The sequence below is a fragment of the Lonchura striata genome, chromosome 17 (genome assembly GCF_050655825.1).
Source record: "Lonchura striata isolate lonStrDom1 chromosome 17, ASM5065582v1, whole genome shotgun sequence".
In the NCBI taxonomy this organism is placed as follows: Eukaryota; Metazoa; Chordata; class Aves; order Passeriformes; family Estrildidae; genus Lonchura; species Lonchura striata.
In genome coordinates this window covers 5,095,918-5,104,305 of record NC_140719.1, presented here as the reverse complement: position 1 = coordinate 5,104,305, position 8,388 = coordinate 5,095,918, and the positions used below count along the sequence as shown (strand labels likewise).

Genomic DNA, 8,388 nt, shown 5'->3' with positions numbered 1-8,388 from the left:
GTGGACCCAAATAATGTTCTTTGCTCACTGATTCATCATAGACTCTTGATTACATGATGTTCCAGGTTCACAGTTCACCTTGGTGTCATATTAGCATCATAAAAAATACCAAAGATATCATCCATTTCTCTGTAAAGGGGAAAACTTCATGATTCTTATTTGATCAGACAGCATTGACCTTGATTTTTCTATTAGTTCAGTTTGGAAACTCACCTTGCAATGCAAAGCAAAAACAAAAAAAAAAAAAAAAAAAAAAGGAAACAACAAGCATCTTATTTTTCATGAGTTAACAAAGAGCAAGCAGTTGAAAGGAAACATTTTGTTTGTTCAAGTGAATTTGACTGCAGTACCTGAGGGACAGATCTGTGAACAGTCAAAGATGTTCCTCATGTCCCAGGTTACCACAGCATCAATGGAGCTGAAGACCTTGCTCCTCTGCACTTCTTCCCTATTTCTTTGGAAAGTTTATGACTTCCAAAGACCTATCTGTATGTCCTGGAATGTGATTTAAATTACAAACCCATTAAAAAGTGACAAATCATCTTCATACCTCAAACCTTCCTGCATGTGGTATTTCTAATGAGATTCTGGACTTCCTAGGGCAAGAACAATAAAATTCTTATAATTCTTGTCTCAGACATTCAGAGATGGCCAAAGACATCAACCCCATGTCTGAGCTGATCCACAGATGATTACGATTTGTTGTTTGCTGTAAACAACAGCTTGTGGCTTCACCAGAGAGCAGCTACTACAGGTGAGCTACAATGGGATTTGGATTGATGACTACTGTAGGGAGAAATCTGAGGAGAAACATTTATTTACATGAAAAGATCAACAGAAAAAAAATCAGCAATTCTTTTCCACTCCCCTCTTTTCTTGATTCTTCCATCTCCCTCCTCCTTCCTCAGCTTGGTCAGGAAATTGCTGTACAAGAAAAATCCACAGGCAGCTTCAGCTCCTTCCCCTCTCTTTTGACCTTTTCACAGTTCTAAGGGTTATTTAATGAGCTTAGAAAAATAATGCATCAGTTAATGGCAGAATCCCTGGAAGGGCAGCATTATCAAGATTTCCATTCCTCCTCCTCACCCTCACTGGAGGCCCCATCACCCCCAAACTTCCACCTGCAGTTTTCTTCATTGCATGCTTTAAAATGCCTTCAAATTAACACTGCTTTATGAAATGGAGAAAGAGATCAGTGAGAGGCCTAGAAAGGAGCATTTTCATTTTTGCTGTAGAAAACATAGTCACAGAGGCTTGATCTGGTTAGGCTTGAGAGAAGGAAGTGTAATTTCTTTACCGTGAGGACACAGCCACACTCGTATATCCCAAAAAAGATGTCACTATCCATTGTGAAATAGAGTGGTGATAGAATCACCCACAGCCAAAAGATTGGTACCACTTCACCCCTGCTCTAAACAGCTCAGCAGTCCAGGTAGAATTAAGATAATTTGTTGTAATAAATCTAGACTCCATTTCTAGGAGCTGGAAGTCAATAATTCTGCCCTTTCTCCAACACAGACAAAACCTATCACCCACAGGCACTCTGAACAGCCCATCCTTCTTGCCAAAATTAAACTTCCCATGATTTCCTGTGACACCTGAGCCCATGTTATAACTCAGTGCACAATCCAGAGCCTCCACACAGTCAAGACAAAGTATCTGTGGCAGGCTAACCCTCCTTTTGAAATGTTTTTGGGCCCTAAATGTAACACAAGGCTGGCTGTGAAGATATCTCACATGACACCAACATGTAGGAACTTTGCAGTATCTGATCTAAACCAGAACTGAGCTTTCAAAATTGTGCATTTGCTCTTGCAGGTAACCTATAATACTGTGCTGTCTAAAATACTCCTTATAATATCCTTAAAATAATCATCCTTCATCTAAGAATTAATTAGGCCTTTCCATGTGCAGAGCCACCCATCATTCTTTAAGGATCTGAGGAACCAGGAGTGGGTATGAGCCACCTTAGACCTCAGCTCAGTGTGAGGAGAGAGACCTCTGAGCTGATTCAGCACAGCCAAGATCCGAATCACACCCTGGGGGAGGCTCTTCATGTGAATTAAAGGGTGTCCAAAGGGTAAATTCCTTCATTGAGTGTCTCTAGTTTGGTGGGAAGAAACTCAGCTTTTCTCTCCCCTGGACAGGCTTTGCTCTCTCTTCTGACTTTGAGTCGCCTGTTTATATTTTTCAGCTTGTATTTAATCGTGGCTTGTTGACATTCATTTCTTCTTGTGTCAATGTTACCCTTGAGCTTAACAAATCATCTCTTTCTCTGGCATTTTGAATCCTTCTGTTCATCTTTTTCACGTACCCCTCAACACTCTCTGTTTAGTAACAGCAGTTGTTTACTTGTCTTAAAAATTCCAGTCTTTGCCTCTCCATCCACTTGATTATCCCATCAGTCCTTCTCTGTACCCACCCTTATCTGGATTTGTCTCCATTAGGCACAGATGTCTGGAGCAGTACCTGGCACTCCAGACAAATGTGTTCCAGCCTCTGATACAAAAATATTTCCATTTCTCTTGCTTTATTTGACACACGTTGCCCGAGGCATCTTAGAATTTGCCTTTTCTGCAGTTCCATCACATCCTGATCCCTGAGCACACCCTTCTAAGCTTGTCTGACATCTCCAGGCATTCCTCAGGCTCACAGACTTTGTTTTTCCTACACAGATTTCTCAGGTCACTTGTCCAGTGTTCAGTAGGACTTTAGCATGAGCAAATTCCATGCAGTTTATAGCAGCTTTTTCCAACACTATTTGTAATTGGTAATTCCCATTATTAAGGAAAATGTGAAGTTGGATCAGACAAGACTATTGCTTGAAGAATTTTACTACTAACCACCCTCACAGAGATACTTCCCTTCTTGGAGAAATTCTCTTTTTGTAACACTCTTCTGATCAGATTTAACTTCAGTTTACCTACCTCTGCCTTAGAGAGAATTTCCCATGCTGCACATCTCAAATGTTTCTGGCTTATTTGGACCCAGATCTAAATGACACCAAATAGATAGAAATTAGTTAATTTCCCAAAGCAAGGTACCACAATTGTTCTCTCCTGATCTTTTCTGAGAAAAGGTGTTGTGATCCATCTGAGACTGTTTAAATGACTCTGCCACTCCAAGTTGGTTTTGCAAAGTACAGAGGTCACACTAACAGACTTGTAAATGCCTTGATTATTTTTTTCTAAAATACATGTGCTTACAATTCTTGTATCAAATAATGTCAACCTGCTACTGCACCAACACTCTGTAAAGAGCTCTTTCAGAAATCAGAAACAAAAGCAGTTTGTCCCTCATTATTATCAAATCAAGAAGTTTAAATTTTACTTTTACCTCAGCCAGAGTAATTTAAATGTCCATAAGCTCCTTCCCATTCACACCCTGCCTTTATGTCACAGTCATTATCAACATCCTCACTGAATTTGAAAGAAAATTATTCAATTTGTGTTGAGGACAAATGCAGATCACTTTCTAACTTGGTCCCATTCTTCCTGCCTGGTGTCAGTGCTTCTCGTCTCATTATAAACTCCTTATTACTATGGGTAAGGTATGTCTACTGTTTGTTTTAATTTCCTCCACAAAGAATCTCCTTCACGAGGAAATTAAAACCTTGACATTTTACAAGTCTCACTTTATCTCCCCAGCTCATCTGAGATGTTGCTCTCATTGCTGATCAGTCCCTTTCTTTATAGATTTACTCATCACCCAAGCGGGTATCTGGAAAACTTTGATTTTTCTGTTGTCACAGGACATTTCTCCTTTTGACTTTCTAAATGCACCTTGTTGTCTGATGGTTATAATCAAGAGAATTGCACAAGAGATTCTGTTTTATCCCAGAATCTCCAACCATTTCCCTTGTGTCAGTGTAATCAGTTACATTCAGAAATATTAATAGAATCATTTATAGTGTTAGGAGAATAATCCTACTCCTCAGAAATTCTAGGGAAGGGAAAATAATAATAATTAAAAAAAGAGCTACTCACTCTAATCAGAAACTCAGGTGCTGCCCAGGGTATTGAGTGCAGCTGGAGGGATTTCTCCTGTGTACCCAAAGTGTGGACACTATAACACAGGTCAAGTAAATCCAAAAAACATTATTTTGAGTATCAAGGTCAGATTTGCTCCTATAAAGTGAGAGGAAGCAGAAATATACTCATTCATTCATTCATGAGTTATGCAAGTTTACCCAAAATAAAATTGTAACATGTGGAGCAAAGATTTTTTTTTTCCTAGTGCTCTGTACAGAGATGAATCTCACTTTAGTAGATAAAGCCATTTTTGGCCTCTTGGTCTTAAACTGAAATGCATTTCTAAGAACTAGATTTAAGTGTGGTTATTAGTTGGGGAAAAACCTGAGATCCACCCTAGATTTTAATTCAGACCTTATGGATCTGAATTGCTGTTTGTTTTTTACACTTTAAACATGGTTTACAGCCAGCCCACTGCCCCACAACCCATTTTACTTCACCCTCCAGTACCTCCCTTGATTTTAAGGCACAGCTTGGACAGAGCAGTAACTTTACCATTCAGCCCAGCTCATTTTTGTGTTTTCTGGGTTTCCCGTTGAATTCTTGCAATGGATACTTAGAATTTGCCTTGTCACTCATTCTTCACGCTCCCCTCTATTTTGTGTACTGATACACAACATCTGCTCCTACACACAGAGCTGGGCCACAAAGGGCACCCACTGCAAGGGCTGGCAGTGAATTACCTGGGGGTTCCTGCTCTTTGAATTATTCTGCTATGAGATTCTCATCTGCAGTCTGCAAAGGGGAAACGACAGACAGAAAAGAAACAGCTTTTCCCTGTCCAGGCTTTCTGAGGAGTCTGTCGTGCTAAGTACTGGCCTGTCTCCTCTCATTTGTGTTAACAGTGTCTAAATCACTCTTTCAACTCACTTCCTTCCACAGGAGGAGCTGAGGCAGCAGTACAAATGGATCTTTAAGAACAAGGAGCTGGAGTAAGCGATTTCCTTGTATAGTTGGAGGTAAACACAGCCAAAAAAACCAAACCAAACACCAAACAAACAAAAAGGTACTTCTAGCTTCACATTTCTATATATCATTTCCATTAGTGCAAGCCTAGAAACCCTCACAGCCACTTCTTCTTGTGTTAAGTGCATCTCAAAAAAGCTTTGAAACTGGTCTCAATCCAAATGTCAAGAAAGAATAAGCTGTAAAGAAACTTTTTTGCACCCACCAGTGACCAGTTGATGTGGTGGTGTCTTAGCTGCATCTCTTATGGGCTCCTTGCTCTGATCTCAGAATGAACTTCATGAAACCTGAAGCAAAACAGAGGAGACTAAAGTCTGAGTTTTTCTAGCAGTGTCCTGGCCCTTCAGCTGTTTGTCTTAGGAACCAGAGCTCAGATGTAGCTGACAGGAGCTGTGGTTGCCCTCACCTTTATTCCAAGCAGTAGATGAGTGTGAAGAGGAAAAGCTGTGTCACCCAGAGCTGTTAACACCAAAGTCCTTCATCTGCTTCCCATTAACAAGGGCAAAGGAAGCCATGAATCACAGAATAATGATTGGAAGAGACCTCTAAGATCATCAAGTCCAACCTATGCCCTTATAGCACCAAGTGCCTCTTTTTAAACATATCCAGAGATGGTGATTCCACCACCGCCCTAGGAAGACAATTCCAGTATTTTATTATTCTTTCAGTGAAAATTTTTTTCCTAATATCCAACCTAAACCTTCCCTGATGTAGCTGAGGCTGTGTCCTCTTGTTCTGTCAGTGCTGCCTGGTGGAAGAGACCAACCCCACCTGTCTGCAGCCTCCCTTCAGGAGCTGTGGAGAGCAATGAGATCACCTCTGAGCCTCCTCTTCTCCAGGCTAAACAACCCCAACTCCCTCAGACATTCCTCACAGGGTTTGTGTTCCAAGCCCCTCACCAGCCTCGTTGCCTCCTCTGGAATGGACAGCAGCAGAGATCTGGGGCTTTAATCTGGTCACTAAATCAGCCCAGCTCCATAGCAAGGCAAAGAGAAGGCATCCATTGGCTCTTCCAGCCTCTGGTGCTGAGTGGGACCTCTCTCTCTCTGTATGTGCCTCTTGCTGCTGGAAGCTCCTACTTTGCAGGGATAGTCACCAAAAGGAGACCAAGGCTGTCTACAGGTGCTCTTGCTAAAATTGCTTTCATTTAGAACTATTTATCAGCATTTTCACACCATTTTTCAGCCACTCTCCTCAGCAGCTCTGTGCAATGTAAATCCCTCCAAGCCATCACCTGATAAAATATAATGCAAGAGGCAGGGAAATTCAATTACATCAGGCTGGCTGTGCCAGTCCCAGCTTTTTGCTGGGCTTCAAAGGGGGAGGGATAACAGGGAGACAGATTTTGTAGGCACGTTTGTGCAATAATTTCTGCTGCTGATCTCTCAGAGGCAAAGTGATTGCTAAGTTTGCCCAAGACAGGGAGAATTTAACTCCTGGGATATGACCCCTTGCAAAAGCTGAAACTTCATTTCAGTCCCAGCTGAGCTCACTTTTGAGGACTCCCATTAGGCAAATTTCACCCTTAAACTCAGCTGAAAGTGTTCAGAGATTGAATTTAAAACAGTTCTTTGATTTGAGGTTGGAAGGGTTTAAAATATCTTCAGTCATAGCACCAGGGCAGGTAGGGAAATGGGCACATCTGCCTTATCTGTCATTACACCCAGGTAAGTAAAAGTTGTGAAAGTCACAAGTTCTCTCTGCATATATGAACTTCATCCCAGAAAGCTGAAGACCAGACAGAAGAAATAGTCAGTATTATATCAGCAATATGCATTAGCTGGATTGGATCAGCCCTCCAGCCATACACTCAACCATAACCCTTACAAATTGGCAGGACTCTCACTTCCTTACCATTGCATGCCAGGTACACAGGAGACTGTAATGAAATTCCAGAACAGAGCTGTGGTCCTGGTGTAATTTCTAAAACCTGCAATGTTTTTCTGGTGGCATTTTCCTAATTCTCGACCTTCAGTGTGCAGCAAAATAAAAGCTGTCTTCTTTATGAGATCCCTTTAAAACCCAGTGCAGTCCTGTGGCACACTTCAGACTGGTTTTTCAGAATATATATGTACGCACACATACAGTTTTTTATCCCTGTCCTTTCAGTAATTATTTTTGTTCTAGCAAAATCAGAACAAGCAGAGCAGCTACAAATATCTCAGGAGCTTTTAGAGAGCAGGCAGCAGCCCACACACCAAGCTGCTTGAAGAGGAAAAGCTGACATGATGAGACTGAGCTGCATCTTCCCCACAGCGAGCTGGAGCTGGCTGTGATGAGGCTCCGTGTCCCCTGTCATGGATTCCAGCACCCACAGACCTGTGGACACAGCACTTGGCATGGCAGAGTCCACCCCCTCCTTGCTGGAGTGGCTCCATGGGGGCAGACAGAGAAAGGGGCTACGGGGAAAATAGCTTTTTAGCTTCCAGTGTGTGAAAAGAAGGAGCTGACAGCATTTGCTGCACAAGGTTCAGGGTAACACTGAGAGCATCCCTTGCTTCTTCTGCCATGGAGCAGACAGGCAGGAGTTCCACCTGGAGATCCATGTCCAAAGGGCTGTTTCAGCATCATGACTGAGAAGTTGCTCCATATTAAAGCAATGGACCCTTTGGCACTAATACAAATGGGAAGAACGACCTCTTGGAGCAAGTGCAGAGGAGACTACAAAGATTATTGGGAGGCTGGAGCACCTCTCCTGTGAAGAAAGGGTGGGAGAGAGGTGGTTGTTTACCCTGGGGAAGAGAAGGCTCTGGAGAGACTTTATAGCACCTTTCAGTAGTGGCAGACAGGACTAGGAGAGATGGCTTCACACTGAGAGAGAGGGTGGGTAGGGTTGGGATATTAGAATGAAATCCTTCCCTGGGAGGGTGGGCAGGCCCTGGCACAGGTGCCCAGAGCAGCTGTGGCTGCCCCTGGATCCCTGGCAGTGCCCAAGGCCAGGATGGGGCTTGGAGCAGCCTGGGACAATGGAAGATATCCCTGACTATGGCAGAGGGTGGAATGAGATGAGATCTAAAGTCCCTTCCAACCCAAACCATTTTAGGATTCTGTGATTCTGTAGCAGCCCAGCTGTGTTCCAGGGAGGGGCCCTGGCTGAGCCATGTGCTCTGTGCCTCTGCTTTACAGTCAGACAACAGCCCAGAATCTCTGACTTTGGAACATCTGGAATAACCTCTGCTGTCTTCTGCCAGGAGCTCCCCCCAGCCAAGCTGCACACGCTGCTGGTTAATTCTGACTGCACCTCCCTGAAGGGCAAAGTCTCTGTGCTACTGCCCATTACCTTGGATAAATTTGGGAAGAGCAGCTCACACAACACCATGCTCTAGGATGTAAATGTGGTCAGCCTCATGTCCTAAGGATCTTTCTGAATTTTTAGGCAGGAAAACTGCTC

At 42.9% G+C, this 8,388-nt stretch overlaps 1 long non-coding RNA gene across 1 annotated transcript; it reads right to left on the bottom strand.

The window, feature by feature from the left end:
- Window positions 1-685: 685 nt before the first annotated feature.
- On the bottom strand, window positions 686-7,869 carry LOC146765860 (uncharacterized). Its single transcript, XR_014958803.1, has 4 exons — window positions 5,203-7,869; window positions 3,987-4,065; window positions 2,928-2,993; window positions 686-924 (listed from the first exon to the last, which is right to left on the bottom strand). It is a non-coding gene; the product is annotated as an uncharacterized LOC146765860 (long non-coding RNA).
- Between the last annotated feature and the right edge of the window lie 519 nt (window positions 7,870-8,388).